Below are 13,693 nucleotides of genomic sequence, written 5' to 3'. Positions count from 1 at the left end.
GCACATTCACTTACCTTTATTGTTTTCCTCTTATCCAGCAATATCCTCATCTCACCTCTTCTGCCATTTACTGCAGTGAAGCTTTAGCATATAAGCAACATGTGCTATAGCTTTTCAACATGGGGGAAAGTGCAGTACCCAGTAAAGCTGGTTAGGTGACTGGTGGTAGACTGGTTGACTGCATACTAAGAATGTCTGCGAGTTTGTGGCTGCAAGATGGGCACCCAAGGCTCTCTGTGTTCACTAAATGATAGCCTTGGCTGTCACTATCGCTGCAGGCCTGGCCATCACATCAGATCATGACTTCAGCTCATCAGTTCTGCTCTTAAGATGTTTTTATAACCACTTGAGTGAAAAGCATAATACAAGGTTTTTCTTTCACCATTAAACATTTTCAGATAGTCTATGCCGTGCCGATTCACATTCTGCAGTGTTATCGCATGGTGTTTCATTAAACTAGGAATGCTGCTGTACAAGGCCACAAGGCCATTAGGCAATGCAAACCATTCCTGTGGCAGATAGGCACCAGATGAAAGCCTTCCAAAGTGTAATAAAGGCAGCACTGGGAAGAATTTTAGATATCTTTATCATTCTCATATTGTCCCTGCTGTTTCCTCTTTCAAGTTTCCCCCTGTCCTCCCCCTCTGCAATTACTTCTCATCCCCCTCAAAATGTGGTTTAGGTGCTGGTTTAACTTAAAATGTCACATTAGAGCAGGAAGAGGGCAACATCAGTGGGAAAACTGACGTGACCACTAACATTTGAAACAAGATGTCAGATAAAGGTACACACACTTCAGAACAGTTGCCGCTCTCATGCCTGATGTGTCTAGCCTGAAACAACCTTGCACTGATAAGTCCTGACTGCTGTTTTGGTTAGTCATTAATTCTGGCCATGACGTAACAGCTCCCAGAGATGTGGTGCATTCTGGAAAATGAACGCAACGATGTAAGGTGAGCTTCATACTGTGGTAGATGGTGTTATGTATGTTTTCATTTAACCTTGTTTGGCCAAAATGGGGGCATTGTGAGGGGAGGAAGCATTTATAAATGCCTCCAAATGTTCACAGCCAACCCTGCCGCTGCTGCCTTTTTCAAATCTTCTTCTTCTAGCTGTTTGCAGGGAACAAATGAACATCTGGAGTGAATTCAGTAGGTACCTTAAATTTACAAAAGACAAAGTGACTGCATCACAGACATGTACCTCAGACTGTTATCACTTGGTAACAATGGATATCCATATTTTCTATCTAAATAGAAGAAAACAGAAAGTGCACTCAAAGCTGAAGAGATTGAAGGTACTACTTTTCTGACATCCTCCACCGAGTAGGACTTTACTAACCATCTGTGATTGGTTCCCCTTCATGCTATTTGTGTGTAATGAGGTCCACTTCTTACCTCATCTCCCCAATTGACCCATTAAAGCTATTCACCATTTAAGAGTAACATTAGTTGTCACAGTCAATGGTTCCTCATAGATTTTATTGACTTTAACATTTTACAAAGCCTCACCTTTCCTCGACTCATTTTCATAAATGTGGACATCATTTTTGAGAATCATCCCGTCACAAGTAATATTTGTTGGACTCAGTCACAGCACAAACTGATTCACTGTCTCCAAGAATCGTCCAACACCACAGCCAAGAATGTAGTGGCCTGTAAGGCTAAATGGGGCTTAGTCAGTTAGCTGGGATCATCAACATTTTTCAGCATTGTTAGTTCTGTAAAGAAAAAGAGAGTATTTTGTTTATTTTGGTCAACTTTAGCTGCTCACTAGATGGAGGTTATATGTAACCTGTCCTTGAATTTACCTCTACATGCGTGGCTGTCATTCTGGGCAAAGGCCAATATTTAAAAATAACGAACACACTATAAAATGTAACTCAAGCAAAATTTACCCCAAACCACTCTGATCACTCTCTTCTTAACAGCACCTGTGTGTTTTTCCCTTTATCATATTTAGAGGGCCGCAGCTCATTTCTGACTATTCTCTTTAACTTGATTTTGTGGTTCTCTTTTGGCTCCTTTCTTTTCATCACCAGAGGATGCTGATTATAGTGGTGGATTTCACCTAGGTGAGAGATTGTCTTCTTGCCTTCTCTTCCCTCCAAATGTGGTCATTTCACCGTTACATTAAAAATCAGGACAGTGGCCAAGTACTAGAGTTTTGTTTATTCTCCATGAATCTTTCATATATCATCTTCTAAGAACTATTAGGTCTTACATGTTCCACGGGATAGAACAAATGCTGAACAAAGAAAGAGTAACCATTTAAAAAAATCTTTGACCTGTTCTTCTAACTCTCAGAGCGTTATAATTCACTTGGACTCTGTTATAAAAACATAAAGTGTAGTTTTGTACTTTCTCACTGTGCTGTGCTATTTGTGCTCCCATGCTGACAGCATGAGTGCACTGGCAGATCATGTCATGGATTTGCAGTATGTAGTTATCCTGTTCTGCCTCTGCTGTGGGTCTGAGGACTTCTTTGAGAGGTTCTGGTTGGAGTTGCCTTAAAAGAAAGGTTTGTGTGCTTCGCTGCATTGTGGAGGTCCAGATGAAGGCCGGTCTTGTTGATGTGGTTCCAGTCAAACTTAATGACAATTACCGTGGCCCACTTTAGTTCTGGAACCCGTTCCAGAGAGCTGCTTCCAATTCCCTGTCTCATACAGAAAATGTTTCCCATCATGTTTTTATTACCACTGTCATTTTTCTCACAAATCACAAGGTATCGTCCTTCTAGAGGACCACAGACCATCCGAGCTGGCTCATGTGCAAATCTATCTAGTCATTTCTCTCTACTTTGTCTTTCCTTCTCTTTATATCTAATTTTGTCTATATGCAGATGAGGTCAAGAGGTGAACTGGCCTGAGAACTCTCCTTGCACATTACAGCATTTAGACTCCAGATTTCACAGGATATCCAGAGCACACGCAAGTTTAAATACTAAGTTTGAGCCATGTCTGCCAAGCTCAATCAGGGTCACTCCCAAAGCCAAACTCTGCCAGACATTATTGCGTTTTTTTACCCACTCTTTTCTGTCCCCTTGAGGCGTGCCCTCTCTGTCACCCTGCCTACTCCATGAGGTCAGTGACCTAACCCTCTCCTCTTCCTCCTAAGTACCCAAACAACATCCAGGACTGTAGGGTTAGCAGCATTTCTTGAGTCCAGCAGCCCAGAACGAGGTTTAAATGAAATGAGAGAACCTCAGGAGAAGGATAAGTAAAAAATAGTGAGTTATAATAACATCTTCTCTATGAGAGTACTTGCTGCATGGCTTTTCAGCCTGTTGGATGTGGTTGTATGATTTAAAGTTGGCCTGTCCCTAAAAGTTTGAAATCTTAGAACTTACAGATGCTTTTGCAATGCTGCTGAGGTTGCATGGGGAAATAAAGGAGTGGGAGGGGGCGGCAGTTGTTGTCCTTAGTTTTTGGTTTGTTTTCTCCCCATGCCTCTCAATGATGCAACATCTGTAAGGTCCATTGCCAGAGAAATTCTTGAGCACTACTTTGGGATGAACAGATTCCTGAATTTACAGCCAGCAAACTTGAGAATGAAATCTCTTTAGTAAGCATTGTTAAGAGGCTATTATAGTCACTGAGGGTTTTAAAGACAACTTTTGACATTTAAAATCTGTCCTCTGTAGTATGGATAAGTAGGTACAGTCATATTTCACATTGCATAGTTGTGATGTGTCCCTAGAATCCCTCGAATCAGACACGGCGAACAGACTGGGGCTGGGATATCCATCAGTACCTCACAATCAAATTATGAAAGCTATGGAAAAAATTGAGAAGTGTTATAAACTAAAAAAAAATCAAAATGAGATGAGTTCATCAGGGTGCAGGTTCAATTGTTGTGGGTGGGTAGGAGCCAGTACATTGGAATTAGTGATTTTTTCCACCAGTTTGTGTCCAAATGCAGAGCAGCCTCACTTCATAAGAATTAAATGATATGCAATTTAATGAATGGCCAACATTTGGATACAATCATAGCAGGTATATGCACTGGCCAGACAGCCGTGCTTTTATCATTCTTAACAACCCAACCATTCCACCCGTCCAAAGAGTCGGAAAAGAGACATGGGATTTTGTTTCCCCTAGGCTTTGTTGTATGGCATCTTTTCCATCTGAACATTAGACTGATGAGACAAACAGGAAAGCAGGCATTAAGTCTCAGAACTTTTGGAACTCAAAGGTCCCTTTTGGCTTGTTGATAGCAGCTTCAAGGTCCTCAGTTAAAGCAGAAATGCTTGTGTGTGTGTGTGTTTGTTCATGTGCATGTGTGAGTGGTTTTTGTGTTTTATTATTATTTTTGAACACATAAGGTATCAAGCATCATTCGTGGATAGGAGATTCCTGTACCCAAAGAGCTATGGGATTATATGGAGGGGAAAAACAAATACCGTTCAGCACAAATGGATCTCTTGCAGCCAAAAGTTTTCAACAGTATTCCACCATACAAGTCTGTAATACTTGGGCTGGTTACTACATTTTAGATGCTTAGTACAAGGGCTATGGAAACCTTGCAGAATGTGTTTTCCCCAGATAACACTGTTAATGACTTGAGCACCATGGATTGCTACATATTTTAAATGTCATGCCAACAGAATTCTTACTTTGTCTCTAACTGTTAAAGGAGTAGCACATAAACCGAATGTGTAGGTACCATATTAGCATACCATAGAGTGCTGTTGGAAATTTAGAGATCTTAAACTAGTTTAATGATCATCCTTAGTTGGCCACCCACATCAAGCAACTGTATTTTAACAATTGATATTAATGTAAATCTACCGAAATCTCCATATGCTTTTTCAAGATAGTCTAGCATGCTTACCTGTGTTATGGAAGCAAAGCAAACTGATAAGTTGAACTGAGCACTGTTGTATGTTTGTCATGAGCAGTGCCACTCCTCTTCCCTGTGACACTGTTGGGTAGAGGTGACAAAAGTACAAACATTTTGTACTTAAGTAGAAGTACAGATGATAGTGTTGACAAATACTTCAGTAAAAGTTGAAGTACTGATTCAGCTTCTTTACTCAAGTAAAAGTAAAAGTTACCCACTTTGAAATGTACTCAAAATAAGAAAATAAAAAGTTGCCCTTTGGAGGAAGTTTCTATCCCCTGTTTTTGGCAAAGCTAACTCAGCCTTGTGCTATATTTATATAATAATAAAATAATATCAGTAGATGGGAATAAAAACTTTTTTTCAGTCTAAACTTTAATTGTAACAAATGTATTCAGCTTGAATCAGTTAAGGATGTGTTTTGAGTCCCCTCCTGTTTACGCTCTACACATCCGACTGCTCCCCTACCCATCTCTCAAACACCATCATAAAGTTCGCGGATGACACCACAGTGGTTGGACTCATCTCAAGGGGGGATGAGTTGGACTACAGAGATGAGGTCAACAGACTGACTGAGTGGTGTTCAGTTAACAACCTCCAACTGAACACCACGAAAACTAAAGAACTTATCTTGGACTTCAGGAAGGGCAGAGCAGACCCGGCCCCACTTTACATTCACGGGAGCTGTGTGGAGAGGGTACACTCCATGAGGTTTCTGGGCGTGCAGATATCTGATGACCTCTCCTGGACTGCAAATACTACAGCGGTGGTTAAAAAGGCCCAGCAGCGTCTCCACTTTCTGAGAGTGCTCAGGAGGAACAACCTGGAGGAGAGGCTGCTGGTGACATTTTACAGAGCCACCATAGAGAGCATCCTAACGTACGGCATAACAACATGGTATGCAGGGTGCTCAGCTGCAGACAGGAAAGTACTGCAGAGGGTCATCAACACAGCCCAGAAGATCACTGGCTGCTCTCTGCCCAGCCTGGAGGTCACTGCAAACTCTCGGTACCTCAGCAGAGCTGGCAATATCATCAAGGACCACTCTCACCCCAGCAACCAACTGTTTGAACTATTACCGTCAGGCCGACGGTACAGGTCACATAAAACCAGGACAAACAGATTCAGGGATAGCTTCTTTCCCAGAGCTATCACCGTAGTAAATAAGCACAAAAACAATTGAACCTATTCCATACCGTCACTGTCATTATATTATGCTGCTATTCATACTGTCATTATATTAATGCTGCTATCCTGTATATATTGTACATACTATTGTTTGAGTACTTACGATTGTTTTTTTTTGTACTTTTTATATTTTACATTTATATTTATTATTGAAACTTGCACCAAGGGAGTGGCACTCCAATTTCGTTGTACTCTGTACAATGACAATAAAGGCTATTCTATTCTATTCTATTCTATTCTAAGTAGGACAAAAGAGGTGAATGTGGGATTCGGCAGGTGGAGGAACCCTAACATCAGTTGTAATGGCTCAGTGTGGGGAAAAAAATCACAGCTCACAATAACTTTTATTGAGAGCTGCAGTAGATTTTCTTAATGTGCAGGCTGTGATCCATCACAGTACACCAATCAAACCTGTTTATCCTGCACTAACCCGCAGAGGATTTTCATCCAGCCTTTGAATAACACAGTTATTCTACCTCAGTTTGTTTTGCAGAATGTTTCACAATATTGAAAAAAAAAACATGTACAGACCCAGTATTTGATTTAAAAACACGAGGGCTCACATGTAAGCTTTAGATTTTCAGTTGATCAAATCCCACTGAGCATCCTTACCTTTAAATCTAACCTCTCTTCTTCCTCTCCTGTCTTTCTTATCTTTCTCCATCTCTGAGATAACTTAGCTCTCTTTCTTCTATCCCTGTGAAATACAGCAGCTGGACCTTTAGCTAGCAACACACTGTGAGACAAACCGCACACAAGCAGTTTTTGTGTTTGCTGACGTTTTTAGAAGCCCTGCATTTGAAATCACCTGCCGCAACATGTTACACATCAATGATCACTCGTCTTCTATAGGAAGAAGAAAGTACAGATATTTGTTTAAAAAAGGAGGGAGCAAAGTAAAAAGTTAACTACTCAAGTAAAGTACAGATACCTGAAAATTCTACTTAAGTAGAGTAACAGAGTATTTGCACTTTGTTACTTCCTACCTTTGTTGTTGGAAAAATAATGGCTGACAGTGTGGAAAGCATCACTCCCATGCCTAGATGACTACCATGCATCCTCCTGAATCCCCTCTGATCAGGCCAGTAATAGGGACGCATAATAATGCAGACAGAGCTGGTAATGCTTCCCACATTTGGTACCCACAAACACTAAACCGCAGCACGTGGCATATAGCCGAGAGCATAAAACACACTTAATCCCCAGCTGCCATGCCTAGCTAATTCTGTAGATATTGTCTCTGTTAGTCCTGAAGACAGAGGACCCGTGCTGGCAGAGCCAGGATGGCACTGAAGCTGTTAGCACAGTCTCCTATAGTTAGGCCATTCACCTTAAAGGACACTGAAACAGGTGGTTTCATGATGAGACATTCCTCTCTGCTTCACACTTTTTCTGTCTCTCACTTTACACAAAACCAAGTTTGATTGGAGGCAAAATATCCCTTTTTATTCTTCTCAGCGTTGTCATCTTGCTGATCGCCTACGCGTGACGCCTTGAAGACCTGATGTATTGTTGTATCGTTCTCAGGGTTCTCCTCTTTCAGATACCCAATGGCAGATGTTTGCCGTAAGTCTTTTTCAGTCATCTGTTACTTTTTTATGAACATTTGACTTACTTTACTGTACTTATCTTTTGTTACTGTTGCAGTCATTTACCTTTTATAGTTGCGGGGTCGTAGCCATTCACAGGATGTTGATGTCCGAGTGGGCAGTTTGTAATCACTGCTTGCTGAAGCCTCCGGGTGCTTTCTTTACATGCACGCTAAATTTCCTACGTGGCTGTAAGACATTATCACACTGGAAAATGGGCTTGAAGGACTGTAGGCGGCGTCCAAGGAACTGTGTGTATGTATCTGTGTGCAAGTGTGCGTCGTCCCAGCTTGTGTTTACACTCTGTTAAATATGCTCATCTTGTTTCCTTCACTTTTTTGTGCTTCTATTTTGCTGAAAGGGCTTTGAATCAAAGTGCTTTTGTGTGCGTGTGTGTGTGTGTGTCTAAAAAGAGAAAGACTCAAAGAAAATAATACATTTATATGTGTGTTTATACAAGTTTTCAGTTGCAGTTCTGGCAATTTACCCAGTCATGGGCTGGTGCACACCATTAGAAGGTGCGTGTGTATGGAACTTAAGCAAGGAAACTTTAACTCCATACCCCACGACACTCAATGCTCTTTTACAGAAAAACACACAAGGACACTATCACTTCTAAGCTCTCAATCTTTCAAAATCCAAAACATAACAACATATTTGATTTGACCTGTCAAACCATTAAAACAGGTATCAGAACTTTGTGCCAATTGTGTCATGAAATCCTTTCCTCTTAGTAACTTGATCATGTTTGGATCATCTTATGAGGCTTTCCATAACAAATGAGCAAGCTTCATTTACCCGTGCCTGACTTGTTCCAAAATTTGGAGCACATTCATTTCCATCCTCTCTTTGTAATACCGTCTCCATTTTTGAGGAAGACAGGATAGTTGTTGTTGTTTTGTAATTAGTTATCTGTTGATTTAGAGAGTATGTCGGTGAGTGCAAGAGGGAGGAGAGACTGCACTCCACCCACCTTCTGTTTGTGAGCAGCAGTCAATCAGAACAAAGTTGGTCTGAATTTAGTTGTCTTCAATTCAGTTTTATTTATACAGTGGCAAATTACAACAATGGTCTCCTCAAAATGCTTTATATCATAAGGTAAAAACTCTGCAAAACAGAGGGAAACCCCAGCAATCAGATGTTTCTTTGAGCAAGCAGTTGGAGACAAGGGGAAGGAAAAACTCAATTTAAACAAAATCTCAGGCGAGATGAAGAGAAACTAATATGGGAGAAATGTGGTGTCTCTTTCTAGTCCCTGACAGTGCTCTTAGTGCAGCATTCTGTATCAAATGAATGCTTCTCAGGGAGCTTTTAGAGCAACTCGGTAATACAACAATCCAGCCTAGAAGTCATAAATGCATGAATTAGTTTTTCAGCATCACTCTGAGAGAGAATGTTCCTAATTTTAGAGATATTGTGAAAGTGCAAGAAGTCAGTCCTACATATTTGTTTAATATGCACACTGAAGGACATATTCTGGTCACTCCAAGATTCCCCAAAGAAAGCCAAAGTAATGCCATTAAGAATAAGTATCTGGTTAGACACCATATTTCTCAGATTTTTACGATCAAGTACAATCACCTTGATTTTCTTGTAGTTTAACAGTGTGTGGATGTGTGTGTGAATGGGTGGATGACTGGATGTGTAAAGCCAGGGCTCTAGAGTGCGACCAATTTGATCGCAAATGCGACCAAATTTTTCAGTGGTGCAACTAAAAAAAATATTTGGTTGCACCTGTGCGACCAACTACGGAGGCCCGCGGGGGACATGGGAGAAAAAAAAATTAAGACGGAGATTCGAGCTAACGGGAAGAATGCGGCTAAAACTTTTGCGAGATCTCTCAAAAGTTTTGCAAGATCCCGAGTTTGTTTTGCGAGATCTCGCAAAAGTCCGTCTTAATTTTTTTTCTCCCATGTCCCCTGCGGGGCTCTGTAACCAACTGTTCAGGTAGCAAAAAAAAAAAAAAATCTGCAACCTTCCCTGTGGTCAACAACAGACACACATTATGCCCCTATCGTGGACTAAACCAATCAGAGATAGTAAGGGGCGGGACCTCTCTGATTGGCCGTGGTCCAGTTGAAAGTGCAGGTGGAAGTGGGAGGTGAGTAGCTTGAATAAAGCGATATCAATTCATTAAATCCTGAATCGACTTTTAAATATAACTGTGTTTTGCCAGAAACGTCAGATTAAAGCTCACAAAACCATTTCAACAACAACCAAACAGCAAATGAGAGCAGGTACACGGATTCCACACAAAGACGTAAACACAGAACGGACTGACGCATCAGAATCAACTGAGGGCGATCGTGGCTCAAGAGTTGGGAGTTCGCCTGGTAATTGGAAGGTTGCCGGTTCGAGCCCCTGCTTGGACAGTCTCGGTTGTTGTGTCCTTGGGCAAGACACTTCACCCGTTGCCTACTGGTGGTGGTCAGAGGGCCCGGTGGCGCCAGTGTCCAGCAGCTTCGCCTCTGTCAGTGCGCCCCAGGGTGGCTGTGGCTACAATGTAGCTGCCATCACCAGTGTGTGAATGGGTGGATGACTGGATGTGTAAAGCGCTTTGGGTTCCTTAGGGACTAGTAAAGCGCTATATAAATACAGGCCATTTACCATTGGCTTTCTCACCCGACGGCCCGTACACGGACACGCTGTTTGAGCTTAGCGGTTCTGATGCGTCCGGTTCGCGCTGTGATTACGTCTTTTTGCGCTGATTCTGAGCTGCAGGCTTTGTCTCTCTCCAACCAAAATTCACGAGCCAGCAGCAAAAGAAGCAGCAAACTGCGCTTCACATTTAATCAATGTCGTCATGAATTTTGCTGTTTTGCTTCCACGACTGTTAAAATCACACTTCATGCACAGCTAGCTCTCTCTCTGTACTTCAAGAACAGTTTCCCGTCTCCAATCGCTGTTTTCTGTATTATTCATTCGCTTATTACCCACCAGTCTACCGTTGTTTACAGCGCTGTCGGCTGCTGTCTTTTTCTTTTCTTTTTCTTTTTTTCACTTAAATGACCTCGGACAAGAAAGCCTATTTTTTTCTGTTGTTCAATACTGAAGAAATTTAAACTTTATATGCAGAACATTGTAGAATATTTTTAAGGTTATGTGCTATAAAAAGCCAGACCAGGAAAATCTCCTTCATGTTTTTCTGTGTTTTATTCTCAGTTACTTTCACACAAAGGCATCTGCTGTGATGTTCACAATTCTGATGAAGTCAGTACTGATAAATGATCAGAATTATAATATTTCTGACTGTCTGAGGCTAAGTTGAATCGAATCGAGACTTTGAAAACCAGAATCGAATGGATTATAGAAATCAGTGATGATACCCAGCCCTAGTGAGCAGCCTAGGCACGACAGAAGTGGATGTAGCTGTAATAGGATAAGAACTATTGCTAACTTTTCTGGTAAGTTAAGGCCTGATCCTTCTGAAATTCATAGCCAGTGCTCTGACACGGTGTCATCAATCTTTGAATACTGAAAAAGCACAGTGTATCCAGAAAAACACATTATATTATATAAATTATTATAAAATTTGTGTGCGCCTAACATTTGTGCCGGTACGCCTAACTTTTTAAAGTTAGGCGTACCGGTATGCCCATGGCAAAAAGTTAGTCTAGAGCCCTGAAAACGCTTTGGGGTCCTTAGGGACTAGTAAAGCACTATACAAATACAGGCCATTTTACCATTTTTAACTTGCTGGTGTGTATCATTTGGCTTCACAGACAGAAAAAGCTGTGTATCAACTGCATAGCAAGGAAAATATATGCGATGGCGTCTGTGAAGTGAAGCATGTATAATGTAAATGGTCCCAACACAGATATTTAACCGTGGTGTGTAATGAAGATTCTCCATTTGCACGAACAAATTCAAAGTCTAATACATAGATAAGACTCAAACCTAAGGGAGGGAGCTAAAATATCTTTTTTATAAGTAAATCTTTGGACGATCGTGGCTCAAGAGTTGGGAGTTCGCCTTGTAATCGGAAGGTTGCCGGTTCGATCCCCGGCTTGGACAGTCTCGGTCGTTGTGTCCTTGGGCAAGACACTTCACCCTTTGCCTACTGGTGGTGGTCAGAGGGCCCGGTGGCGCCAGTGTCCGGCAGCCTCGCCTCTGTCAGTGTGCCCCAGGGTGGCTGTGGCTACAATGGAGCTTGCCATCACCAGTGTGTGGATGACTGGTTGTGTAAAGTGCTTTGGGGTCCTTAGGGACTAGTAAAGCGCTATACAAATACAGTCACCATTTTTAACTTGTTGGTGTGTGTCATTTGGCTTCACAGACAGAAAAAGCTGTGTATCAACTGCATAGCAAAGGAAAATATATTTAAAGTGTGTGTGTTAGTCCCCATAGGGAAATAGTTCCTCTGCATTTAACCTATTCACCCAGTGAAGCAGTGGGCAGCCACCAGTGCAGCGCCCGGGGAGCAGTGTGTAGGGACGGTACCTTGCTCAGGGGTACTTCAGGGTAGCCGTTTAGTGGAGTCGAACCCCCGACCTTCCGATCATGGGGCCACCACTCTACCTACTGAGCTATCCCTGCCCCTGCCATGGCGTCTGTGAAGTGAAGCATGTATAATGTAAATGGTAAACACAGATACTTAACCGTGGTGTGTAATGAAGATTCTCCATTTGCACGAACAAATTCAAAGTCTAATACATAGATAAGCCTCAAACCTAAGGGAGGGAGCTAAAATATCTTTTTTATAAGTAAATCTGAGTAGCGCTAGATTGGTGAGAGATGGCTAAACTCTGTACACCTGCTTACCCTGTGGAAAAGTAGCAGTAGCAGACTTGCCTTGGTCTGAGCCAACGACAAGGAAGCTTGACAGACAGAATTCATTATTTTAGAGTATTACTTAAATCCTAATTAGCCAGTAGTGTGTTTATACAACCCCAAATGATTGTCCAGCGTGAGTTTTTGCGCTAGAACTTTTCTACTTGCTTTCAATAGGATATCACTAACACTAAACTCCTGGTGTTTATTGTAATGATGTCAACCTTGTGGATATTAGTTTCAGTTTGATGTCTTTACAGGAGAAATGCAGATGAGCGGTGTATGTTTTCCACTGTGTGGCAGAGGGTAATATTCCCCGGGTAGGGGGGTGGTGGTCTGATGGTGCTGAATGACTAGATTAACCACAGAAGAAATGGCAGTGACTGCATAAGCCACATCTTGCCCACAGTGGAACAAAGTCTGCCCTAAATGTTCAGTGTAACACAATATGCACACTCCTACATATACACACACTTATGCAAAAACACTATTATTCTGTTTCTGTGACTTACAGCGTGTTTCATTTGTAACTCAGCGTAGGTCCACAGCTCCATCTCTTATTAAGGAGCTGTTTGGAAAAGAACAAACTGAGAGAAAAATGCAGACTCTTTGTATTAGCTACTTGTCTGCACAGCCCCACAGTGGTTTGAAAATGTTGTGGAAAGTATTAAGGAGGTGGGTTTCAGGAGCTGTCTCAACTCCCAATTCCTCTTTCAGTCCATAATTTTCATGCTGGCTTAATTTCACTCCAGCATATTGCATCATATCTTTGAGTTCAACGAATACTGATTAAAATCTGAAATAGTAACAATGAATGGCAACAAGCGCAGCTAAGACATTTGATGTCCTGGCTTTAGGAGACTTCCTCTTTTGCGCCAAATGACATCTTGTGATAAATATGAAACCATAGTTCTCAAATTAGGGGTAAATGCCTCATTTTGATACTGTCGTAGAAAATCAGATCAAGCCGTGCACGTTTTTGGATCAGTGTGTTAAGAAGTCTTTGTGACACAAGTTAGCCCATACGGAAAAGAAATAGTAAAAACTTATATGTGATTACTCATGAAAGTGGCCACTTTCATGAGTAAATCATATAAGGATTACATGATTTACTCATGAAAGTGGCCACTTTCGCATTACTTTCATACATAGTTTTAGTAAGAATCCAAAACATACAAGTTTCATTATATAATTTTTCAAGGGATCTTATATCTGTTTTCACACTTATATGCTTTTCATACAAGTTTCACACAAGACAGATACAAACTTTATAAGATTTATATATATCTTTTCCATATGGGAGAG

This window comes from Rhamphochromis sp. 'chilingali' (assembly GCF_963969265.1).
Source record: "Rhamphochromis sp. 'chilingali' genome assembly, chromosome: 18".
NCBI lineage: Eukaryota > Metazoa > Chordata > Actinopteri > Cichliformes > Cichlidae > Rhamphochromis > Rhamphochromis sp. 'chilingali'.
This window is presented reverse-complemented; position numbering follows the sequence as displayed.